We start from the raw sequence: 27,124 nt of genomic DNA on the forward strand, positions 1-27,124 counted from the left end.
GTATTGTGTGTACCTAGCATAAAAGGAAATAAATGTGTCAGCCTCCGTATGTCTCAGCTCGGGTTCACTTTAAAGCCTGGTACACACTTTCAATTATGATTGGCCAATCACTGCACAATTTTACCACCTCTATATAGTATGGGGCTTTACCTACACAATCTGTTTAGAATATTCAATTTTGTTGACTCTCATACTACATGAGGTGATAAAATTGGTCAGTGACTGGCCAATCATAATTGAAAGTGTGTACCAGGCTTTAGAATTACTCAAACCAGTACTTAGGGGCATGGAATGTACTAAAGCTATGTACAGACACTGAGTTATCCAGAACACAGATGTTTGCACAAGATGGTCACTAAGAATCGTCTCACATAATGAAAATGTACCTTACATAGCCACACCAAGCTACCCAGAGAGCAAAAATATTAAGAGTAAATCCAAAATGTCTGTTGAAACACACACTTTACAAACCACTCAATTCACACCTGAGATGCATAAATTTCCCATCTCCATGTCTGCTAATTGAATTATTTACAGAGTACCTGCTTAGCACAAGACATTTAAATGCAAAAGTACTTATGGAGTAGGTTTGCCTGGAGTCAGGATGGGCAGCAGGGGGTAGATACCTCACCTGCACATATGGTAATCTACCAGGTGTTTAGTATGCAGAGTCGCCATTGTGGAACTAAAGACAAAAGCATTGCATCTGTATGGAAATGTTGATTTAATCACAACAGAGTTCCTGAATACAAACCAACATGTCTCACCTTCCAAAAGATGCAACACACCTTATGTAACATTTCCTGCCTAATTTCAGTATGTAGATTGCACAATGGGATTAGCTAAAAACAGTGCTACAAAGACAACAAAGATTCCTCCCAATATTCCACAAATATAGTAGTAGTCCATATTCCAGCGCAAAACTTTGCATTGCAGATTGAAAGGGCAGCCATGCATGGACAAACCTTGCCAACAAAATCTTGCTGTGATGTCTATTCACATTAGATTAAAGAAGTTCTCATAAAGAACCTATTAAAAGGGAAGGGTATGGAGGATGCCATATTTATTTCCTTGTAAACAATGCGTGTTGCCTAGCAGCCCTGTTGATCATCTGGCATAACCCTGGAACAAGCATATGGCTAAACCAGTAAAACCTGAGTCAGAGTACCTGATCTGCTTTATGCTTGTTTAGGGTCTGTGGCTTAGAGACACAGTATCAGGAGGACTGCCAGGCAACTGGTATTGTTTATAACAAAATATATATGGCAGCCTCCAAATCCCTCACTTCAGGTTCCCTGTACTTCAGGTACAGTTTGAGAATACATTCCCGATCACATTAAGGCATAGGACCTACTAGCAGTGCTTTTCTAAGCGCTTGTGATTTGAAAAGCTCTTGCAAATGTAATGCAATGTGTGAGATCTTACTTGAGCGATGCGATTTAAAAAAAAAAAAATAATAATCCCCAAAGCACTTAGAAAAATGTGACTAATGGGCCCCTGGCCTTTAAGTGCCCATTCACTTTTTCGTTAGCAGATTATTGATTGATTGAAACTACCACAGATCGATGAAACATGGCTGCTCAATCAGAATTTCAGTCGATTTGTGGCCGAAACTGATTGAAACTTTTGATAGCTGAAGCAGGACACATTTCTTTTTGGAAAGTGTGCGTGTGTGTGTGTGTGTGTGGGGGGGGGGGGGGGGGCGCAGGTGTATGGCCACCTGAACTCTGGTTATGGAAACCGGTACAGCTGAAAATCCCCTAGCTCCAATCATTTTTCACCCGGATTGCACTGCCGTTGTTATCACACAAAAGTATAGTGAGCATCGGGATATTACTTTCCACAATCACTAATCAAACTTACATACTTCCATTGTAACACACAAAAACTGCTCTAAGAGGACTTGTGCCCTGGGCAAGCGTCAAATGGCATGCGTCTCCTTACTAAATTATCTCCACAGATGTGAAATAAATTATATAATTCATAAATTCAAATGGTGATACTAGGTGTCCATCAAACCTGGACTAAAGAACATTGAGCCTGATGCAATTCACTTTCTTTAAGTTTTCTCCTAGGAAATCATTTTTCATATTCTGAAAAAAAACTTTTGCTATTGAAAAAGTACCAAAATAAGGTGAAATTATTGTGAGTATTTTTTTTTTTGCTCGCTGGTGGCTTAAAAGGAAAATATCACCAGGAGAAAACGTAGGAGAAACAGTGAATAGGATCAGACCCGTTGTCTGCTATTATCTGGTTAGATTTGGGCACCCTCACTTGGTCATAGAAGGTATTTGCACTAATCCCTCTTTATGTGAGCAAGTAAGAAAAACTATTATATATATATATATATATATATATATATATATATATATATATATATATAATATCTATCACAGAGGCTGAGGGGCTTGTGGAATAGTGCTTGTGTGATTCCCCAGTGTTTTCAATATAGGTTTGCAAGCTTCATTATATTCCAACTGGAGATGGTGAGTTCTCTGAAGACTCATTAATAAATGAAACCCTCACACAAGCCTTGCTAATGGTGGGCTCAGGAAATAGTAAGTCCGAGCACACCAAAAGTACAGGAAGCACTAAATGCAGGGGATGCCCGGGCAAATATATTAGAAAGCACCGTAGTGTGCTTAACATCTGGAATATTTAATCATCTGAAAGTAATCAAGCTTTCAGTATAATTTCAGCATACAACTCCTATGCTCCACTGTACACTGACCCCAGACCTTCCAACAAGCATGACCACTGGAATTGCGTAAATATCTGTTTGTACTGACGCTTTGTCACAGCTATACAAAATATTGCACAAACCAATTAATGTAACTGTTAAAAATAAAAAAAGAAGCACTGGCTGAGCATTAATAAAAAATGGTGAGTTTGAAGAGTGCATGCATTCCCAGTGCAGGGCCACAGAGAAGGAAGCAAGGCCTAGTGCAACCCCATCTGAATCAGCTACATTTACTACCCCACACCAACTAAGCAACAAACCTTACTTTAAGATGGGACAAACTACAAAGTGCAATAAGTAACACAAATGTAATATACTTACATCACACTACATGGTTAGCAGCACACAGATCTGAAGAAGAGTCTCAACTGTACTGTAGAATAAAAAGACTGATGGCTCATGTATAACCTGATATAGGACTGTCCCCTCCCCCAAACAGGCAGCAAGAGCCTTTTCCAGCCTTCTGATAACATGTGGGAGGAGAAGTTGCTGGGGTAGTTCATTCATTACATGTTAAAAGGGGAGCAGGATATGCACAGCCACAGATGGCTTCAGCCATTATCCCAAAAGCAAACATTTCAATGACAAACCCTTCCCCAGAACATGCCACATTGTATACAAAGTAGTTTGTAACTCTTGCTAAAAAAGTACTTTACATTTAGATTAACTTGCGCTTGCAAGTGTGATGGCTGAAAGTACAAAATAGAAGAGTTTTACAAGTAGATATTCGGATATTACTGAGAAAGGGAATAAACAATATTATGTATCCTACAGTTTTAGTAAATGTCACACTTAACTGTGTCCGCAAATGACTGAATAATATTCTAGGAATTTCACTTCAGTCTGCCTCTGCTAGCAAATAAATGTTATCAGTTGTCTGCCACTCCTGCACTGGCTGAGCTCAGTTTTGGGTAGATGAAAGAACTGGCAAAAAAGAGTTTAGTTACCACAATAGCAAATAATTAGCAAGCATTTTTGAAAAGGAGAAGTTTTCGTTTTTTTTTTTTTTTTTAACTGCAGTAAAAAAAATAAAAATAAAAATAAAAAGGGCCCGTTTCCACTATGGCAAAATGATGTGCATTAGCTGCACGTGAATTCCCCTAGCAATGTATTTTAATATTGCCGTTTCCATTGGATACAAAAATTGCATTACTGCAGCAGGCGGCGAAAAAAAAAAATTGGATGGCTCCGTCACAATTTTCCACATGCCGGAGTTGCGAATCGCACACAATTTAATAGGAAATTCGCTTGCGGCGGGTAGCGGCGAATCGGTGGCGATCAAGACATGCACGCAGCTAGCAAAGTGCTAGCTGCGTGCAGTGAATAAAAAATAAAATTGTGAAAATCGGCCCAGCGGGGCCTGAGCAATCCTCCTGCGCAGGTTACCCCGAGCTCAGCTCGGGATAACCGGCAAGGAGGTTAAAAAGAAACAAGAAGGAAGTCAAAGTATGTTAATTACTGAAAGAAAAGAAAAAAATATTACAGCTTCCTTCTTGATCATCATGAAAGGGTTAAAAATCACATGGGGGAAAAACTGTTAATGTATATATGTGCACATGAATTTGCATACGCAAGCAAATTTGCATGCGTTACTTTCAGTACGAATTCGCCTAGGTATAGTGGAAACTGATCTTAAAAATTATCAATCCATTACCCTTTCTACACATGCTAAATTAGTTATCGGCCAAGGCAGCTGGTTGGGGCCCACCTCTGCTGAGAATCTAGTGTGCGTACAGCGGCACCAAGTTCTCCGTGTGTCACCAAGAGAACCAATTTAGCAAATCAACGAAACCAGTGATGAGCAAATTACGGCCCGTGGGCCATATTGGCCCATTCTATTTTTTTTTTTAATGTGGCCCAACAATGCAGGGTTGGATTTTGCAGCAGCTGTGTCCTCTCCCTCTTTGCAGAATCGCAAACAGAGCCTACATGAGATTACGCATGGGCTCACGGATTCCACCAGATATCCCTTCACCTGAGCTTCCAGTGCCCTATCTCCATGACTACAGCAGTGACTCAGTGTGACCCTCCGCCAGTATGTGCCAGCAGGTCACATGAAGAGTGACATACTGTAGTCATAGAGAGGACGCTGGTCGCACAGCTGAAGGGAGATCGGCAGTGGAAGCCAAGAGCCTATGAGTAACCTTGGGATGCTATGCTCCATATGCATCAATGGGTACTAAAGATATTACCTACAATAGGGATACTTGGCCAACACGGTCATTAATAAAGGAGTACATACTGTACTGTTGAGAAACACTAGACCTAGCACAGGCAGACTTTCCTGTTCTAAACCTGCCCGCTCCAATGTGTGTTGCGCTATTGGCCCTTCACCCCCTCCATAGTAACAGTACGTATTGCTAGTCTATAGGCCTTTAGGTTGGGTTCATACTACAACCTAAGACTGTCTAATTCTTGGGATGGACCACAACGGACGTGTTGATGCTCCGAAGCTAAAATAAATCTTAAAGGAAACATCAGGCTACGTGAGCGTGATCACAAGCGGCGCAGTCGCAGAAGCCGCCGGCTGCATTGAAAGGGACCCCGAGAGACCGGCTGGGAGCAGAGCTGCGGCGAGGGACATATACGCTGCCAGATGCTGGAGCATGCGCCATGTAAGTAGATTTTTTTTTTTTTAAACGCCTGATGTTTCTTTTAAGCGAAAAAAAAAAAAAGTTTAGCTTACCTGGGGCTTCTTGCAGCCCCCTGGAGTCAATCTGTGCCCACAACGTGTTTGAGGTCTTCCAGTTAGCAGCGGCGACCCCTGAAAGCTGGACCGTCGCCAGCTACTGTGCAGCCCGAGCCGTGCACACTCCGATTGCGCAGCAGCAATTTCCACATCGATCAGGGTGCGTGTGGCTCTGAAGCTGCACAAACTGAGTAGCCAGTGACGGCCAAGTTTTCTGGGGGTCGCCACTGCTAACCGGTGGGTGCATGCGGATTAACTGTGCACACGCCCACTGGAGTTCCAAATGCAGGCAGCATGGTGGCGTGTGGTTAGCACTCTCGCCTTTGCAACGCTGGGTCCCCAGTTCGAATCCCAGCCAGGTAAACATTTGCAAGGCGTTTGGATTGTATATTCTCCCCGTGTCTGCGTGGGGTTAATCCGGGCACTCCGGTTTCTCCCACATCCCAAAAACATACAGATACGCTAATTGGCTTCCCCCTAAAATTGGCCCTAGACTACGATACATACACTACACGAAACATACATAGACATATAACTCTGGTAGGGATTCGATTGCGAGCCCCTCTGACGGACAGTTAAGTGGCAAGACAATATATACTCTGTACAGCGTTGCCTGAGATGTCGGCGCTATACAAGTACTAAATAATAATAATAATGCTGGCTACACCTGGAAAATGGAAGGGAGGCCAAACACAATATGGACCCTGGAGGTGTCATGAGAGCCTATATATCATGCTGATAAGTAAGGGAACAATTTACCCTCCAGCGAAATAATTGAAATCACTGGCAAGTTCCAAGTTCCATAAGGGCTCATTCACACTATGAGAGCTTTTCTAAGCGCTTGTGATTTTAACTGCCTTAAGGTCCACCTAACACCAATTGGAGTGAACAAGTCTGTTAATGGTGAAACCGTCTATTTACACTGTACAGCGCTGCGATCTATAGCAGCACTGTACTGGGGACAGCAGTGACACTCTGCTGTCCCCTTGGGAGGCTCAGAGAGCGATCAGCTCTCATAGGCTGATGTCTATGAGAGCCGATCGCTGCGAGGGTCCTTTTCCACTACTACTTTCTGTTGGTGGGCAGAAAAGGTGAGGGATTCATTTGTGTGCCAATTCGTACAGCCCTGCAGCAAGCTTTTAAAGCCGCAGTGGCCAGAATTGAAAAAAATAGCCTGCTCACTAGGGGGGTGTAAGCCTACGGTCCTCAAGTGGTTAAAAGCGCTTGCTAATGTTATCCTATGTGAGTGTTCACACAGGAGCGATTTCGTAAAAAAAACGCATAGCATTGCATTAGCAAGAGCTTTTAAAATCTCTAGCATTTAAAAAGCTCTTGTAGTGTGAACTGGCCCTAAAAGCACCAATCGATACTAGATTAGAAACAGAACACGTTGCTAGCGTACATGCTAACCATGTATCTGTACAGCATCAGCCTTACATCGTCACAGGAAGGATCACTGCTGGGCGACATACCTCGTACGTGCGTACCTATAGCATACATTTGAACAATTTGGGGACTGATGACACTTAACCACGTAAGGACCACAGTCTTTTCGCCCCTTAAAGTGAACCTCAGGACTAAAAATTTACTCAAAACTGAAAAGGCTTGGTGTTTCTTTAACAGTTTCACAGCATCAGAACTTTGTTTTTCTTATGAAACCATCATTTTAGCTGCATTTTTAGCTAAGCTCCACCCATCAAAGAACTGCACGGGCTTTTTTCCCTGATCCTGTGCAAAGCATGATGGAATTTCCTATGTTGTTGTTCATGTTGCCTAGCAACTGGGAGGGGTGATCAGCACACAGGACAGTTGGAACTGTGTCTCATGCTCCCTGTCACCTCCTTTCAACCAAAAAGATGGCTGCCCTCATGAAATCAAAAATTTGCCTGTTCTTTTAAAACAGGGTGGGTAAGAGACTATATTACCTATCTATTTTAATTAACATACCGTAACTAATGTAACTTAATGACAGTATGTTTGTTTAGGCGTAGTTCCTTTTTAAGGACCAGAGCCTTTTTTTCCATTCAGACCACTGCAGCTTTCACGGTTTATTGCTCGGTCATACAACCTACCACCTAAATGAATTTTCCCTCCTTTTATTGTCACGAATACAATTTTCTTTAGGTGCCATTTGATTGCTGCTGCAATTTTTAGTTTTTATTATATTCATCAAAAGAGACATGAATTTTGTCAAAAAAATTATTTTAACTTTCTGTGATAAAATTTGTCAAATAAAGTAAAATGTCTGTATACATTTTTGTCCAAATGTATTGTGCTACAAGTCTTTGATAAAAATAAATAAATAAAAAAAACAACTTTCAGTGTATATTTATTGGTTTGGGTAAAAGTTATAGCGTTTACAAACTATGGTGCAAAAAGTGAATTTTCCCATTTTGAAGCATCTCTGACTTTTGACAACCTGTCATGTTTCATGAGGTGCTAGAATTCCAGGATAGTATAAATACCCTCCAAATGACCCCATTTTGGAAAGAAAACATCCCAAAGTATTCAATAAGAGGCATGGTGAGCTCATAGATTTCATTTTTTGGCACAAGTTAGCGGAAAATGACACACTGACAAAAAAAAAAAAAAAGTTTCCATTTCTGCTAACTTGTGACCAAAAAAAAAAATGAAATCTGCCACGGACTCACCATGTCCCTCTCTGAATACCTTGAAGTGTCTACTTTCCAAAATTTGGTCATTTGGGGGGGGGGGGTGTTTACTGTCCTGGCATTTTGTGGGGTGCTAAATTGTAAGCACCCCTGTAAAGCCTAAAGGTGCTCATTGGACTTTGGGCCCCTTAGTGCAGTTAGGCTGCAAAAGAGTGCCACACATGTGGTACCGCCGTACTCAGGAGTAGTATGATGTGTTTTGTGGTGTATTTTTACATATACCCATGCTGGGTGGGAGAAATCTCTGTAAATGACAATTTTTTTTTTTTTTTTTTTTTTACACACAATTGTCCATTTACAGAGATATTTCTCCCACCCAGCATGGGTACGTGTAAAAATACACCCCAAAACACATTATACTACTTCTCCCGAGTACGGCAATACCACATGTGTGGCACTTTTTTGCACCCTAACTGCGCTAAGGGGCCCAACGTCCTATGAGTACCTTTAGGATTTCACAGGTCATTTTGAGGTATTTGGTTTCTAGACTACTCCTCACGCTTTAGGGCCCCTAAAATGCCAGGGCAGTATGGGAACCCCACAAGTGACCCCATTTTAGAAAGAAGACACCCCAAGGTATTCTGTTAGTAGTATGGTGAGTTCAAAGAAGATTTTATTTTTTGTCACAAGTTAGCGGAAATTGATTTTTATTGTTTTTTTTTCACAAAGTGTCATTTTCCACTAACTTGTGACAAAAAAAATCTTCTATGAACTCACCTACATACTACTAACGGAATACCTTGGGGTGTCTTTCTAAAATGGGGTCACTTGTGGGGTTCCTATACTGCCCTGCCATTTTAGGGGCCATAAACCGTGAGGAGTAGTCTAGAAACCAAATGCCTCAAAATGACCTGTGAATAGGACGTTGGGCCCCTTAGCACACCTAGGCTGCAAAAAAAGTGTCACATGTGGTATCGCCGTACTCAGGAGTAGTATAATGTGTTTTGGGGTGTATTTTTATACATGCCCATGCTGGGTGGGAGAAATATCTATGTAAATGGACAATTGTGTAAAAAAAAAAAAAAATTAAAAAAAAATTAAAAAAAATATAATTTACAGAGATATTTCTCCCACCCAACATGGGTATGTGTAAAAATACACTCCAAAACACATACTACTTCTCCTGAGTACGGCAATACCACGTGTGACACTTTTTTGCAGCCCAAGGGGCTTTTTTGCAGCAAAGGGGCCCAACGTCCTATTCACAGGTCATTTTGAGGCATTTGGTTTCTAGACTACTCCTCACGGTCTAAGGCCCCTAAAATGCCAGGGCAATATAGGAACCCCACAAGTGACCCCATTTTAGAAAGAAGACAGCCCAAGGTATTCCGTTAGGAGTATGGTGAGTTCATAGAATATTTTATTTTTTGTCACAAGTTAGCGTAAATTTTTTTTCTTTTTACACAAAGTGTCATTTTCTTGTGACAAACAATAAAATCTATGAGTTCACCATACACCTAACGGAATACCTTGGGGTGTCTTCTTTCTAAAATCGAGTCACTTGGTGGGGTTCCTATACCGCCCTGGCATTTTAGGGGCCCAAAACCGTGATGAGTAGTCCGGAAACCAAATGACTGTTCAGGGGTATATGCATCTGCAAATTTTGATGACAGGTGGTCTATGAGGGGCCAAATTTTGTGGAATCGGTCAAGCAGGGTGGCCTCTTAGATGACAGGTTGTATTGGCACTGAAGTGCAGGAAGCGCAGGATGTTCACAAATCGTGACCTGGACATGGCAGCAGAGAACATGGGCATGTGATGTATTGGGTGCGTAGCCCAATAAGAACGCAATACATTATTTTTGACTAGATGCATGTTAAGGAGAAGGCCCCCAAAAATGTTACGTTCAGAAACTTGGAGTGGTTTCCGCCGAAAAGGCTGGGCATGGTAGCTTCTCGGATTGGCGGTTGCGTATTATGTGGCATAACGGTTGGTCTCAGCCACAATTAAGTCGTAGAGACTAGCAGTGATCAGAAAAAAAATTCTGTCACTGCGGTGGGGCGGGTGAGGGTTTGGCCAGGTGATCAGAAGCCCGCAGGGGGCAGATTAGGGCCTGATCTGATGGATAGGAGTGCTAGGGGGGGGTGACAGGAGTTAATTGATGGGTGTCTAGAGGGTAGAATAGATGTAATCAATGCACTCAGGTGGTGATCAGAAGGGGGTTTGAGGGGGATCTGAGGGTTTGGCCGAATGATCAGGAGCCCACACAGGGCAAATTAAGGCCTGATCTGATAGGTAGGTGTGCTAGGGGGTGACAGGTGGTGATTGATCGGTGTCTCAAGGTGTGATTAGAAGGGGTAATAGATGCAAGCAATGCACTGGCGAGGTGATCAGGGCTGGGGTCTGAGGGCATTCTGAGGGTGTGGGTGGGTGATTGGGCAGATAGGGGTCTGATCCGATGGGTAGCAGTGACGGTTGATGACAGGGGGTGATTGATGGGTGATCAGTGGGTGATTTAGAGGGGAGAACAGATGTTAACAGTGCACTTTGGAGGTGAGCTGAGGGCGGGTCTGCGGGCGATCTGATGGTGTGGGTGGGTGATCAGATGCCGTAAGAGGCAGGTTAGGGTCTGACCTGATGGGTGGCAGTGACAGGTGGTGACAGGGGGTGATTGACAGGTGATCAGTGGGTGAGTACAGGGGAGGATAGATGTAAAATGTACACAGGGGGGGGGGGGGGGGGTCTGGGGAGCGATCAGGAGCCCCCAGGGGGCAGTTTAGGACCTGATCAGAAAAATAGCGTTGACAGATAGTGACAGGGAGTGATTGATGGGTGATTAGGAGGTGATTGGGTGCAAACTGTAGTCTGAGGGGTGCTGTGGGCGATCAGGGGGCAGGATCAGTGTGCTTGGGTGCTTACTTGGGGGGCTGCAGCCTGCCCTGGTGGTCCCTCGATCACTGGGACCACCAGGGCAGGAGGCAGCCTGTATAATACGCTTTGTATACATTGCAAAGCGTATTATATGCTTTGTATGCGGCGTTCCATGAGTTAATAACCAGCCGGCGCTCCCGTACGGCCGGCAGGTTATCGCGCCAGGTGGGCAGAGCCTATTGGCGGCGGTAGATCGCGTCACCAGTGACGCGATCGCCGCATTACCACGCCCTTCCCCCCCCCCCGCAGTCGTTTGGGCCCAGACATTACGTCCGCCCATCGGCTGTGGGCGGGCGTAATGTGGTTAAGGTGGCCAAACATCAGGAATCTTGGCAGCCGATCGACCATCCAATTCAATTATCATAATCAAATGAAAATCAGTACCGCCAAGAGCATGCTTGATCAACGATGCAACCAATTTTGGGCCGAAATTGCATGTGTTAATCGGTTGGACATGCTGCAAATGTCGGACCGTGGCGGTCGGTCGGGTGCACGGTGGTAACGGTGAGCAATATAGGGATGAGCAACAACCGCGACAAAACCCCTGAAGCTTTCCCCCCTCGTGGCCAGTGCGCTATACCTTACCTCTCTGCATCCCATCTTCAAACATGGAACATCAGAGGGCGGTAAGGCAGTCGATTTCAGCATGAAATTGATCAGGAATCAGCCTGTGGTGTATGGGCAGGCAACATATCTCTCTCCAATCAGATTTGATCAGAGAGAGCTCTGTCTCTTGGTCGACCTGCCCATACATCGCCTGATGTATGGGCGCCTTTACACTCAACAGGCTGAACAGTCTGCTAATCATCACACAGGAACAATAACAAAATCAGCAAATGTAAACTCAAGATAACTACAAAATGTTGGCTTTTGGCTTATGCATTCACTCATCCAACTAAATGAAGTACAGACCTAAGTTAAAATTGGCAAGATTAGCACATTATCTTATGGCAGCACAATGAGAAGTGTGCAGACTTGTTTGCAGCTCTTAAGCTATGTACATACACTGGTTTAAACTCTGGCATGGTGGACGATAAATACCACCTCAGCAGAGAATCTTGGAAGAATCCAGCACGTGTACAGCAGCTGCCCGACGTCTGCTAAACTCAGAAAGCCAGATCTTTGAGAGGAACTGTTGCGAAAATCTTAAAATTTAAAAACATATACAAATAAGAAGTACATTTCTTCCTGGAGCTAGGTTAACAGTGTGACGTTACAGGCGCACGTTAGTGCAGCCTGTAACGCAGCCCCACCGCACAGTAATGAAAAATCAATGGGCTGTTCACAGTGCCCACGTTGCGTTACATTGTAACGCTCCACGTCAAGAGAAAGTACTGCATGCTGTGCATAACAGGCGGCTAAGCCGCGTTAGACTGCTTGCACATGCTCAGTGATGTTGGGGAGGAGGGGAGAGCGGCCGGGCACATGACTAATATTCACTGCACGGTGTGACGTGCAGTGTTTACTTCCTGGAGCGCCGCTCTGTGCGGCGATTGGCCGGGCGGACCACGTGATGCCGCATGCGTCCAAGAGTATGCATCACGGACGCCAGAGTAAGCTGCACGGCTGCACTGCTCAGTCTGACGTCAACATCAGAGAACACCAGGCGTTCCGTTAGGGGCACGTTATGTGCCCTATAACGTCCCCTAAAATGCAACGTTCCACTGTGAACCTAGCCTGAGTAAAATGAGCCATAAATTACTTCTCTCCTATGTTGCTGTCACTCACAGTAGGTAGTAGAAATCTGACATTACTGACAGATTTTGGGCTAGTCCAACTCTCCATAGGGGATTCTCAGCATGGCCTTTACTCTTTATAAAGACATTCCCTGAAAAAGATTTATACAATGATGCTGGCCAGCCTCCCTGCTTGCTGCACACTATTTTGGCAGTTGGACGGAGCAACTGCCATTCACTAAGTGCTTTTAAAAATAAAGTATACCGAGAGAACCCCCCTAAGAGAAGATGGGCTAGTCCAAAATCTGTCAGTAGGAGAAAAGTAATTTATGGTTCATTTTACTTTGGGAGAAATGTACTTCTTAATTGTATGGGTTTTAAATTTTAAGATTTTCGCGACAGTTCCTCTTAAGCGTTAATGCTAGAGCAGCGCCCAATCGCATGGTTATCCCCACCCAAAGTAAAAGTGCTCCGTCGTGCTCTGCTCATCGTCTCTCTGCCCCCTCCATTGCAACAGACATGTCTCTAGCCCGGAGGATAGGGATGCATTTGTACAGCGTCAGCACTGCCTTGTCACCTTAGGAATGAAGTATGGATCCAGGCCAGGCGACAGAAATGCCTCAGTTTGTATGAGGCTTACAGAGACACTGTAGTAAGAACTCCCCCCTCACCCCCACCGGGATACTTACCTCGGGTGGGGGAAGCCTCTGAATCCTAATGAGGCTTCCACCATCCTCCTCCGACACGACGATGCAGCACTAGAAGCCCCCGAAACCACAGCAGAAAAGAATGTCGGCTGTGGTGCACGCCCAGTAAAGCATGCAATATTTCCCTTTCTCGGCTCCAGCGCAGGCACAGTAGCGGCTTTCCAATGGGCTCAGGTGGAAATAGCCAATCACGATCGGGTCCGTTCTACTGTGCAGGCACGAGGTCACCTGTGTAGTAGAGCGGACCCGACCATGCTTTGCTGTTTCCACCTGAGCCCATCGGAAAACCGCTACTGCTCCTGCACTTGATCGCAGTAGTTAAATATTTACCTCCATAGTATTTAGGGGCTTTCAGTGCTGGATCACTGGGACAGAGGATAGGGGAAGTCTCATTAGGATCCAGAGGCTTCCCCCTCTCAAGGCAAGTATCACCCAGGGCCTTTTTTTTATCTTACGGATTTTATTTAATGAGTAGTATGGTAATGTACTGCTGTAATTGATACTACACCAGCAACAAACAATAGTGTACATCTGAATAAACATGTTGTACATCTGAATGAACATGTTATACATCTGAATAAACTCAACAGGTTGTTGCTGAAGGGTTGGCTACAGAGAATGGAGGGGCTCCTGTGCAGACATTTGACAAGGACAAAGTGTAATGTATGCTTAAGGCTTAAGGCTATCTTCACACAAGGTCCACTGCTGAAACCACTTCCCAGAGAGGAGCAACAGACCAGCCGCCACATAGCACAGCCCCATGTCCATATTAAATGTGTCTGTCCATTGTGTTTCAGCAATGCACAACCCCCACCTGCACAGACAGTAAATGCACTGCCATTCTAATGCTGGAAATCCACCATGAGATTTTTTGGCAGATAGATGGTTCAATAGATAATTTCCAACAGGTCCGATCTGAAGTGAATGGAAATCGATAAAAAAAAAAAAAAAAAACAATCGGAAAAAAGATCGGACAGTAAATCTGCTGAAAAATCTCATTGTGTTTTCCCAGCAATAGAAGGGGACACATACTCTCTATACTGTATGCCAAATCTGCCTCTCCAGCACAATATGAACCAAGCCTAAGGACTTGAACACATAAATGCCTAATTTAAATTGGATGTTTGTACCAGGCTTAACAGCTGGCAACAATACTAGAATATAAGACAGTGTGCAATTGATTATGTTGTCCAAGGCCAGTGACAGGATTAACTAACTTAATAGTATGTATGTATGTCACTAAAAACGAAAGGTAGCCATACATCTAGCGATGTATGGGCAGATTCGACCAAGAGACAAATCTCTCATCGAATCTGATAAGAGATCTGTCAGCTGCCCATAAACGCTATGACCAACAGATTCCTACAGAGAGGCTATGACAGTACGGTGTTGGATAAAGGTCCGTACACACGCCGGACTGGAGGCAACGACAGGTCCGTCGTCACCTCCCGCTCGGTGGGTGTTCCAGCGACAGTCCAGCGTGTGTACAGTCTGTCTGCAGACTGATACGGCTGTTTCTGAGCGATCTGCCGGGCTGGATTAAAATAAGTCAGTGAAACTACACGTCCACATAAAGCCAGAATACAGGAGCATACGAGTAACATTAGGAATGCGGTAGTGGGGAGCCCCCTCGGGGGAACATTTTCAAGTACACCATTCCAGTGATCCTGATACATTAAGATTTAAAGGATTTTACAAAGTGAATATTCCCTTAAGAGGTGGCGACCTGGAACAGTCTCTGAAAGAAAAAGGAGATACAGTGGATCTTCAGGCTCCATACCCTGGAGTCACGTGGCCTCAACACTGACCTGTCTCTGGTTCCCTTTTTGCCACCGTGAGGATGAATAACTCAACCCCTCTGCGCCCTCGTGTTTGGGTAATGGGTGCCCACCGTGGCGTGAATTCTAAGTGCCAGGTGGGCCCAACGCCCAGACTGAAGAAGTTTTGGACCTGGTAGGTGGTGCCCACCGAGGTGTGAACTATAAGTGGCGGGTGGGTCCCACACCCAGGTCTACAGAACAATACTTGGTTGGCATTTAAAGTGAATCCGAGAAACTTTTACTCATTGCATAATTGTGTTTCTTTCATATAGTTTAAAGGACATTCCTCAAGCCAAATACTTTGTTTTGTTTTAATACTTTAATTCCCTATAACCCAAACAAGCCTCGCCCACAGCTTTTTCAGAGAGCCTTGGCACGGTAGCAGGGCTTATGGGAGATCAGTCTGGGCAGGAGGAGGAGGCTACTAGCCGGAGATTTCAAAAGCAGAGGGGAGCAGAGTGAATTTGTCACAGGCAGAGAGCTGGAGATGCTATCAGCTTTGCCTGTGTGTAATGTTTACAAACAACATGGCTGCTCTCGTATCACAGGAAGAAACAATCATATTCCTGAAATTAAATCTAGACAAAACGGAATTCATGATCTTCCCACCCCGGTCATCCCTGGACCTCCCAGATGTGCAGGTCACTTAACCACACTACCATTCACCCTACCTCAAGCCCGATGTCTGGGTGTCACCCTGGACTCCGCACTCTCCTTCACTCTCCACATCCAAAAGCTCACAAAGTACTGCAACTTCCACCTTCGTAACATCTGTAAGATTCGCCCTTTCCTGACCCCTGCCACCACCAAACTCCTCATCCATGCCCTCATAATTTCCCGCCTCGACTACTGCAATGCCCTTCTGTCTGGTCTCCCTAAGACCCGAATAGCCCCACTGCAGTCCATCATGAATGCGGCAGCCAGAATTATCCACTCCTCCCATCGCTCCACCAGGGCAGCTCCCCTCCGTGAATCCCTCCACTGGCTTCCTATCCAGTCCAGAATCAGATTCAAGATATTGTGTTTGACCTACAAATCCCTCCACAAAACCTGTCCAACCTACATTTCTGATCATACTCAGAGATACACACCAAGCCGCTCACTCCGCTCCTCCAATGAACTTCGCCTGACCGTCCCCCGCATCACCCAGTCCCATGCACGCCTCCAAGACTTCTCAAGAGCCGCTCCAACACTATGGAACTCCCTACCTCCACCCATTAGGGCAGCCCCCTCCTTCAACACCTTCAAGAATGCCCTTAAAACTCACCTTTTCACTCTTGAACTTGCCTAATCTCCATGCTCCCCTCCAGTGACTGACTAAGCATTACCTTGTACTCATACTGTGCGATCTGGTTTTCTTGTATTCCTGTATTGTCATATTGCTGTTTGTCACCCCTAAATATTGTCTGTAACCTAAATTAATGTCCAGCGCTGCGTAATATGTTGGTGCTTTATAAATACAATAAATAATAATATTCTGTTGAAGCTGTTCGCAGCTAGATTTGCTGTGTAAACTATCTAAACTTTAGATAAGATATATAGACAAGTTACTTGTTATAGTTTTTCATCTCGGATCCGCTTTCAGAGGAATCACGTGCTGTGTGCAGAAAAACTATCCTAACTCAAGGACAAGGAATTAAATCTACTACACTATCCTCCTTAATACCAATACACCTCACTATGTTGATAAGTGGGTTTGCTCGTGCTAATATTGAAATGTGGGTGACCCCTGTGATATGTGGACATCTGCCAGTGTGGGTAAGAAGTACTGGATATGTGCATGTCCCTGGAAGTTCACCTAGTATAGGTAGGCAGACTGTCTGCCTGTCCACTGCAAGTTTCGAGAATACGCAATGTTAATCTATTTAAGTTAAGCATATGTATAAAATAGATTTAAAATTAAAAACGTGAATCTTAAGGTTAAACTGTGTGTAGCACAGGGTTCCTAAATTAAATTACTGTATGCTAAAAAAGCAATGTTTTTGATAAAGAACGGTCTGCTGTAGCTATTTAAAGTTCACTGTGCACAGCAATTGGATAACAGCGAGACCCTGCTCACTTGTTGCTAGGCAGAATGGAGATGAACTGTCATTAGCTATACTGCAGCCTGAACTCTGAAAACAATGAGCCAATCCCATCCCCTTTTAAACTTTTTTGGAATGTCTGTTGTAGCAGGGGGAAAGCATCGGGGGTTTCGTTGATCGTCTGGAAATTTCACACCGTTACCACCGCACACCCGATCGAGCAACATCTTGCAGCATGCGTGATCAAGAATGCAATCAAGTTTCGCCACTAAGTCGCTTGATTTATGGCCACCTTTACACATCTGTTGGTATCGCGCTCAAGGGAGAGTAGATTATGTTCCATTCTGCTCAATCAACAGAAAATGGTCAATATGTGGTAGAATCCACAAATTTACTTCATTGGACAGGATGGACGGTATCTTTTGATTCTAAAGGAATTGGCTAAAGTAATTGGCTACTGTTCACATAATTTCGATCAGCACTAAATAGATTTTCTGTTTCAGAGCATGAAGGCACAACATCGTTCAGATCCATAGTGAAGGAGAATCGCAGAGGAGCTTGTAGTGTGTGGGCCACTAGTCGATCAACCACACTGTAGTTGATCGCCTAATTGCTGAATGGGGAAAAAAAAAAAAAAAAAAAAAAAAAAAAAAAAAAAAAAATCGATGTAAAGCTACCTTAAGGGCTCTTTCAAACTTAGACATTGCGTTTGATGCGACGTTATGGTCGCACAACGTGCCCCTAACGCAACGCATGTGGGTTTTGAAGTTGGACGTTGTTTTAAAGTATGTTATGTGTATAGCAGTGCACCGTTTTCATCATATACTGATGGAACGAAAACGGCGCATGCGTCACATTTAAAAAAAACAACATAACTGAGCATGTGCAAACAGTCCAACGCAGCTAATAACGCTTCTAACGCACAGCATGCAGCACCTTCTAAATATTGCTACACGTTACAACGCAACGTGAGCACTGTGAATGTCACACATACTTTGTGTTGCTGTGCGTTAGTCTGCGTTATTACTTTTTCTAACGTGCGACTTTTACGTGGCACTGTGAAAGCAGCCTAACGGAAACCTGAAGCGAGAGGTATATGGACGCTGCTAGGATTTCCTTTCAAGCAATACCAGTTACCTGGCTATCCTGCTGATCCTCTGCCTCTAATACTTTTAGCCATAGACCCTGAACAAACATGCAGTAGATCAGGCATTAGACATTTTTGTGAAATCTGACAAGATTAGCTGCATGCTTGTCTCTGTTGTTCAGACACTACTACAGCCACATCAGCAGGACTGGTATTGTTTAACCACTTAAGGACCGGGCTGTGTTTCTGTGATCTGTGCTGCGTGGGCTCTCCAGCCCACAGCACAGATCACTTTGCAGGCAGGGCAACCAGACTCCCCCCTTTTTTCCCCACTAGGAGGATGTCCTGCTGGGGGGAGGTCTGATCGCCGCCGGCTACCTGCGTGTAGCGGGGGGGCTCCTCATTGCCTCCCCTCCTCTTTCTGGGCGGCACAGGACAGTGATCCGTCCTGCGCCGCCTCTGACAGGCTTCTGCTTATCAGATGCCGGCGATCCCCGGGCCAATCAGAGGCCGGGGATAGCTGATCTCCTTTATGGTGCTGCAGCAGCGCCGTATGGTGCAAACAGCGGGGATTTCTTCCCCACGTGTTTACATTTAGCCTGCGAGCCGCGATCGGAGGCTCGCAGGCTGTTCACGGAGACACCCTCCGTGAACTGACATGGAACCGTTTCCATGGTAACACCACTTCGACCTGCAGACACCTATCGGCGTTAGGCGGTCGTTAAGTGGTTAAAGGAAAAACATGGAACCACCATATACTACGCACTTCAGGTTCCCTTTAAAGAGACACTGAAGTCAGCTAAAAAAATTAGCTTTTTATTATAAAATCCTCTGTAATTATTGTCCTAACTAAAACGCTTCATCCTGCGGCTGAAATCTAATTAAATCCCCCTAACTCCCCCTACCACTCCCCCGCAAAATCCATGACTTTCTTGGTCGTGGACTTTACTGCTGGAGGAGGCAGAGCTTTCAGCCGCAGCTCTGCCCCCTACGCGTCAATCAGCATGTATCTCCGCCTCTCCCCCGCCGCCTCAGTGAAGGAAGACTGAGCAGCGGGCGGAGGCAGCAATCCGCCGCTGATAGATGCCTGGAGAGGCTCTGCCTCTCACGGAAGCGCTCCCTGCAGTGTGCCCCGGGGAGTTCGGGGGGATTTCGTGTACAGAGTCTCTTTAACCACTTGAGGACCGCGGTGTTAACCCCCCAAGTGACCAGGACATTTATTGCCAAAAAGACCACTGCAGCTTTAAGGCCAAGCTGCAGGGCCGCACAACTCCGCACACGAGTGATCCCCCCCCCCCCCCCCCTGGATTGCCAGGACAGAGGACGACAGGGGAAGCCTTGTTAGGTTCCAGAGGGTTCCCCCTCCAGAGGTAAGTATCCCCAGCTTTTTTATGTTACAGGTTAACTCTAATGCTCACTAGAAAATATAGAAACTTGAAAAAAGTTAAAATAGACTGATTGAAATGTTAATCATACTTGATTACATGTTAGACTTAAAGTGGACCTGAACTCTTGCACAGGACACAAGGAAAACGTAACAGAAATGCACCCTGTATGTATTTAAAGAGTTTAGCCTGTGTAATTGCCCCTCATTTGTGTCTAATCACTAGTTGTAATTTAATATCGCCCGTGTCACATGACTGCCTATGGCAGATAAGCCCACTTGAAAGCACAGGCTGTGTTGTAAACAATATGTCTGCTTCCATGAATCAGGAAATAGAAACTGCGCTGATTCATTTTAAGATTTGTATCAGCTGTAACAAAGAAATGTTTGTGTTTAAAGGTTACTATGCTGTTGTGCATCTTTTAGAGCAGAGAGGAGATCAGAGTTCAGGTCCACTTTAAAACAAAACAAAACACAAATAACTGTAAATGTGAAACTGTTCCACTCAATTTACTGCAGAATTTTAAAGGGATTTTTTTTTTTACTGATTTTGCAGTTGGTTTAATCATATTGTGATATCAATTTTTCATCACAAAACAAAAAAAATATTGTATCATATTTGTCCAACATGATATCTAGTTAAATGGGAAGCTGCAATTCTTTGCACGGTTAAGATGGTGACAGATGGCTTGAGAACATCTCAGTGTCTATAGTTTGACTGCCAAGCTAATATGATGTATCAGCAGAAACACCATCAGGTACTTTAGATTCCAATCAGATTTGTAACAGAAATCTGCTGCCATTAAGGTGCTCACAATGCATCAATTTTCCCATTCGATTCCCTGCAGATTCAATCACTCTGATCAATTAAGATGGGAATTGATTCCCTTAAAATGTACAACTGAAATAATTTGATCGAAATTAACTTTTAAAATTGAAAAATGCCTTGTGTAGCTGCACTTACAGCAGGATACATGCAGACTCAGACCCCAGAACCTGTTATTTTACCGTTTCCAGAAATTGTCTACCACCTATGATTACAGTTCCCATTTCCTCCTGTAACCACATGGTGTTTACTGTACAGCTGGGAAATGTAGTCTGGCCCCTGTTGGCCTTATTTTGGATCACATGGGCACACCTGACCAATTCACCCAGCATCTGCAGCATGTGAAGTAGAGGAAACAGGCTGTATGCAGTGTCAAGCACATCTGGCCCATACTACTTTGCTTGTATACAGTTTGTATTCAGTGGAGGGGGAAGGGGGGTCCTAGATACTTTGGGCCCTTTTACACTTCATGCATTTCAATGAGTTTTGTTACATTTTTGCATCTGCAAAAAAGCTTGCTGCATGCTTTTTTTTTGCAGATGCCAAAAGCTTTTTTCACAATGCACCGCTATGGAAAGTAAAAAATGCATTAAAATGCAACAGAACGTATTAAAACACATAACGTGTAAAAGGGCCCTTACCTCAGTAGTTCAAAGCCTCTAAACAATACTGGTTGAGCCCACATGTCCAGCACAGGGTCCTTCATCTTCTGGCCGCACTCCAGGCTGTGGATTGGTGCGGTCTCTCTAATGTTGGGAATACACAGTTCATTTTTGAGACATTTAGATGGCTCGATAATTTCCAACATGTCTGATCTCCCGCTGAATAGTTTCGCAGATCGATTTGTGATAGCAGTAAATGGAAAAAGATAAGAAAAAAAACGAGCGGAAGATAAGAGAATTGACTTTAGAATCGAGAGGTGAAACGACTGAACGGGAGAATTGATCGGCAAACGAGACGTGTATGCCCAGCATAAGGCATCAGACATGTGCATCTGGACTGAGCATGTGCGAGTACAGTCCGCACATGCCCAGTAGAAGGAAGCTACTTGTGCATGGCTTTTTAGTCTGTGCATGAGTGCTTCATTCTACTGGGCATGCACAGACATTACTTGCTCCGGTCCATGGCCGCAAGTAATCGATTTGGCACGCTTATGTTGAATAGGTATAGAGGGACCCTATTCTGGAACGGTGGGCTGTAGGAGTATGTGGGAAGCCTCTGAACTATCCAGAGGCTTCCCACTGCTGAGGTAACTTTTTTAGGTTGCTTCAGGTACCCTTAACTTGATCACTATTAAAATGTGCCTTGTTTTAATTTTGAATTTAGCTGGCTATTTAACAATTTAAAAAAATGCAGTTGGCTGACTTAGGAGAAACACATTCCTTTTACTTCCTGCGCCGATGAGAGCTATTTTTATAGCAGGAAGTGTGAAAGGTGGTGGTGGGGGGTCTCACCAATTGGGAATCTTGACAGACTCGGGGAATAAAACAGCAATGAAAACCTGTAACCTTTAAACATGAAATGTGAAACCCTGCAAATTTTGTGTAACACCTGAATAGATAACAAAATGTACAGTTCACCAGTGACAAATACCCGACTCACCTTTTCCATGGCGACACCTATTTTTGTACCTGCTGAAGGTCAGAGATCTTAATACGTTGTTAAAGGGGCAGTATTGCGAAAATAGTCCTTTTTACTTCATTACATATACGTTATGTACAAGTGGAGTAATACTTTAAACACGTTTAGCGGCTGAACAAATGTAATTAGTACACTGGCATTACCTATTTGAAGCAAGGGAGCCACGTCAGAAGAAACATTTACTGACGCCGATTTAGACAATACCATTATGCCGTAGGAGGCAGCTAAATCAGCTGTTTGAGGTGACATTATATTTCCCCCTTGAGACGTTAGAAATAGTATCCTCCACCTTGTAACTGCACTCTCGTGCAGTTCTTCAGCTCATGTGAGCCGCGTGACGTCACCGCACTTCACAGATCCTAATGCTGCCTGCCGAGGCCCCTTCACCGCTGCTGGCAAGGACACGGACACCTATTGCTGTCCGTTGCTGTGGTTACCAGCTTTCAGCTCTGTGCAGCATTGTGGCAGCAGCACGGAGCAGCCAGGAGTTGTAGCGGTGTCCTGCTAGCATCTAACATTACGATTAAAGTTGTTTTATTCAGGAGGCAAGTATTCTTAGAAGGAAAGCAGTAAAAATGTAACTCTTTCCTTCTAAGAATGCTTGCCTCGTGAATAAAACAACAACTTTAATCGTAATGTTAGATGCTAGCAGTACACAGCTACAACTCCTGGCTGCTCCGTGCTGCTGCCCCAATGCTGCGCAGACCTGAAAGCTGGTAACCACAGCAACGGACAGCAATAGCTGTCCATGTCCTTGCCAGCAGCGGTGAAGGGGCCTCGGCAGGCAGCATTAGGATCTGTGAAGTGCGGTGACGTCACGCGGCTCACATGAGCTGAAGAACTGCACGAGAGTGCAGTTACAAGGTGGAGGATCCTATTTCTAACGTCTCAAGGGGGAACTATAATGCCACCCCAAACAGCTGATTTAGCTGCCTCCTACAGCATAATGGTATTGTCTAAATCGGCGTCAGTAAATGTTTCTTCTGACGTGGCTCCCTCGCTTCAAATAGGTAATGCCAGTGTACTAATTACATTTGTTCAGCCACTAAACGTGTTTAAAGTTTTACTCCACTTGTACATAACTTATATGTAATGAAGTAAAAAGGACTATTTTCGCAATACTGCCCCTTTAAAAACACAGCAAGTTTACCAAGTCCTCATGTGTACATGCCCAAAAAATTAACAGAACTACAACAGAGGCGTAACTAAAGATAGAAAATACTGAATAGGCACCAGACTACTGCCTTTTTTATGTTTTCAGTGTGTTTAACTGGATATCAGTACAGAATTGGTGCCCAAAATTAGTACAAAACAACAAGATTATCCAAAACTGACCATAAAACATCACACAACTGCAAAAATGTATAAAACATGATGGCAGTCTTGCCAGAGTAAAAAATAGACCATTACCCCCACAGTGATCACTGCTCGATTCTTAGAAAAAAAAAGGCTCTGGTCTTTAAAGAGACTCCGTAACAAAAATTGCATCCTGTTTTTTATCATCCTACAAGTTCCAAAAGCTATTCTAATGTGTTCTGGCTTACTGCAGCACTTTGTACTATCACAGTCTCTGTAATAAATCAACTTATCTCTCTTGTCAGCCTGTGTCTGGAAGGCTGCCAAGTTCTTCAGTGTTGTGGTTCTGCTATGAACTCCCCCTTCCAGGTCCCTCTATGCACACTGCCTGTGTATTATTTAGATTAGGGCAGCTTCTCTCTTCTCTCATCTTTTACAAGCTGGATAAATCGTCCTCTGAGCTGGCTGGGCTTTCACATAGTGAGGAATTACAGACAAGGGCAAAGCTGTTTGCAGGAAGAAAAGAGCAGCCTGAAACTTCAGTGCATGAGAGATGCAGGGGGAAAGAAACACACAAATGATCTCTTGAGATTCAAAAGGAAGGCTGTATACAGCCTGCTTGTGTATGGATGTATTTTCTATGTGTGGACATACTGTACACCAACCTACTTCCTGTTTTGGTGGCCATTTTGTTTGTTTATAAACAAACTTTTTAAAACTGTTTTTAACCACTTTTAATGCGGCGAGGAGCGGCGAAATTGTGACAGAGGGTAATAGGAGATGTCCCCTAACGCACTGGTATGTTTACTTTTGTGTGATTTTAACAATACAGATTCTCTTTAAGAGACAGTGGGTCCACAAGTAGTTAGAGTGAACTGAGGACCAGGAGAAAAATGTTTTTTAACCACTTAAGAACCACAGTCTTAAACCCCGCTAATGACCAGGCTTTTCTTTTTACAATTAAGGCCACTGCAGCTTTAAGGGCCGCACAACCCAGCACACAAGTGATTCCCCCCCCCCCCCCCCTTTTCTGCCCAACAACAGAGATTTCTGTTAGTGGGCTGTGATCACTCCCAGGATGTTTATTTTTTTTTCTAAATATTTATTTTTTATTTTTTAATAAATCTCTGCATTTTTATTACCTTCCCCCTGCCAGCCAATCAGCTGTCATGGGCTTCTGCCTATGACAGCGGATCACTTCCTTGCAGCCCTGGGGGACAGCCATGGCACACAGCTGTCCCCAGTACAGCACTGCCATACAGAGTAAATAGACGGCCTCCTAGCCGCTGAGAGACTGATGACAGAGCAGAGATGCGCGTGCGATAAAACCCCGACTTCACGCCAATTGACGTGTTGTGGTCCTGGGGCTGCGTTCATGCCAAGCAGCATGGAGTGGTCGGCAAGGGGTTGAAATGAACCTCACCATAAGGGACGTTCTGAATGGAGTGTGCATAAGGGGTTGAGGTGAATGGCATTAGTTACCCATGGGGGGGGGCTGCTCCTGTGGCCTCTTGTCCAAATGGAGTGCACAATGTCCCCTACAGAGCACACACAGTCCTGCCTTTCCTGGCAGTGTTTTGTGCGCATGTTGGGAGATGTAGTCTGTAGATATGAGTACAAAGATGTACTCGCATTCACGGAGTATATCTCCTGCCATGCATTGCATGCATGCATGCACATCACTGTCAGGAAATGAAACTGCGGCACTGTGAGAGCTCTGTGAGGAACACAGTGCTCTCAATTTGGACAAGAGGCAACAGGATAGGCCCCACCCCCCATAGGCAAGCAATGCTGCCCCAACCCTATCAACCCCTACGGCACCCTCCATTTCGACAGCACTCGTGTCAGCGCCAAGCTGAATCATGACAGGAACACCAATGGGGCATATGTAATCAGGTCCCGATCCCCGTTAGCCGACACCAGTCAGGCATGTTTACGGGCTTTTAGATGGATAAGTATATTTATGTGCATAAAGGAACTCCAAACAAGATTTAAGATACGAGTACTGCCAATAGTATCCCTTACTCATGTCTGTTACAAATTGTTCTGAATATTGACTATTTGCAAGTAATATATGATGGATAGTAGATTTCTTTATATTCTTTAGCGTATTAACATTTCTTGTGTTTGTGAGTCCACCTGTTAACCACCCTGGCGTTCTATTAAGATCGCCAGGGCGGCTGCGGGAGGGTTTTTTTTAAATTAAAAAAAAACTATTTCATGCAGCCAACTGAAAGTTGGCTGCATGAAAGCCCATTAGATGGCGCTCCGGAGGCGTTCTTCTGATCGCCTCCGGCGGCCAAAAGTAACACGGAAGGCCGCAATGAGCGGCCTTCCGTGTTTTGCTTACTTCGTCGCCATGGCGACGAGCGGAGTGACGTCATGGACGTCAGCCGACGTCCTGACGTCTGCCGCCTCCGATCCAGCCCTTAGCGCTGGCCGGAACTATTTGTTCCGGCTGCGCAGGGCTCAGGCGGCTGGGGGGACCCTCGCGGCGGATCGCCGCAGAGCGGCGGCGATCAGGCAGCACACGCGGCTGGCAAAGTGCCGGCTGCGTGTGCTGCTTTTTATTTGGTAAGAATCGGCCCAGCAGGGCCTGAGCGGCACCCTCTGGCGGTAATAGACGAACTGAGCTCGTCCATACCGCTAAGGTGGTTAAAGATCTGATTTTTTTTTCATACTTCTTTCAAAGTGCACTCTACTAACCATTGTCAGTATGCACACAGCTTGTGCATGGTGCACATGGGTTATATTTTGTTAGCTCCTTTGTGAGTGTAGTCTGATGCACTCTCTATCCCAGGAGAGGACGTCGGGATATGTGCTCCTAAACTTTAAATAGGTTTGATACAATGAATGTTTGCATGTCTAAACTATACATGTTACAGGGCCAGAGTGAAGATGCCTACGAATACTGGGGTACCTCTGCATGGTGTAGGCGACTATGCAAGATAATGTATTCTTTGGTACCAAGACCCAAGCTTTTAACTTGAGCCCCATACACACGCTCAACAACGGTCTTTTATGATTTCACAACAAGTTGAAACACCTAAAAAAAGTATTTTACTGTATTATTATTATAAATGTATTGTTCAAAGAGCTGATAAGACTGATAAGAAGTCAATCCAACAGTTGGATTGACTTGTGAGCTCTTTGAACAATAGCAAGAGATTTTTTTGGGTGTTTAAACTTGTTACACAACAATAGTTGGGCAATCATAAAAGACCATTGTTGAGCATGTATATGGGGCTAAAAGCTTGGGTCTTGGTACAAAAGAATACATAAAAGTTGTGGGGATAGCAGTGGTAAGCAATCACTATCTACCGCCTGTTTGCTCAACTCAATGTGTAAGTTCTCAGTAGAGATTCTATCTATTAAAGTGGACCCAAAATTTTGCACAGGATAGAAGGAAAACAGAAATACTCCCTGTATGTATTTAGAGAATTTAGCTTGTTTCATTCCCCCTCAGCGTGTAATCACAAGTTGTAACCTAATCTCTCCCCTTGTCACATGACTGCCATGGCAGAGATGGCAGATAAGCTCATTTGAAAGCATAGGCTGTTAATGTCTTCTTCTATGAATCAGGAAGTAGAAATAGTGCAGATTTACAGGTATATCAGCTGTAACCAAAAAAAAAAAGTTGTTTTTTTTTTAAATGTTCTTATGCTGTTGCGCATCTTTTAGAGCAAAGAGG

General features: G+C 44.4%; 1 protein-coding gene across 4 annotated transcripts in view; it reads right to left on the minus strand.

The window, feature by feature from the left end:
• The window catches only part of EIF4G1 (eukaryotic translation initiation factor 4 gamma 1), a 110,849-nt gene that overhangs the window by 53,594 nt on the left and 30,131 nt on the right, over nucleotides 1-27,124 (minus strand). Inside the window, exon 1 of one of the 4 annotated variants that reach the window (XM_068281321.1) lies at nucleotides 12,701-12,721. The exons of the other annotated variants lie outside the window; for them this stretch is intronic. The gene's annotated coding sequence lies outside the window, so the exon portion shown is untranslated. Of the gene's footprint in view, nucleotides 1-12,700; nucleotides 12,722-27,124 lie in introns of those variants that run through there. 4 annotated transcript variants of the gene reach the window in all.

Source organism: Hyperolius riggenbachi, chromosome 4, assembly GCF_040937935.1.
Source record: "Hyperolius riggenbachi isolate aHypRig1 chromosome 4, aHypRig1.pri, whole genome shotgun sequence".
Taxonomy (NCBI): Eukaryota; Metazoa; Chordata; class Amphibia; order Anura; family Hyperoliidae; genus Hyperolius; species Hyperolius riggenbachi.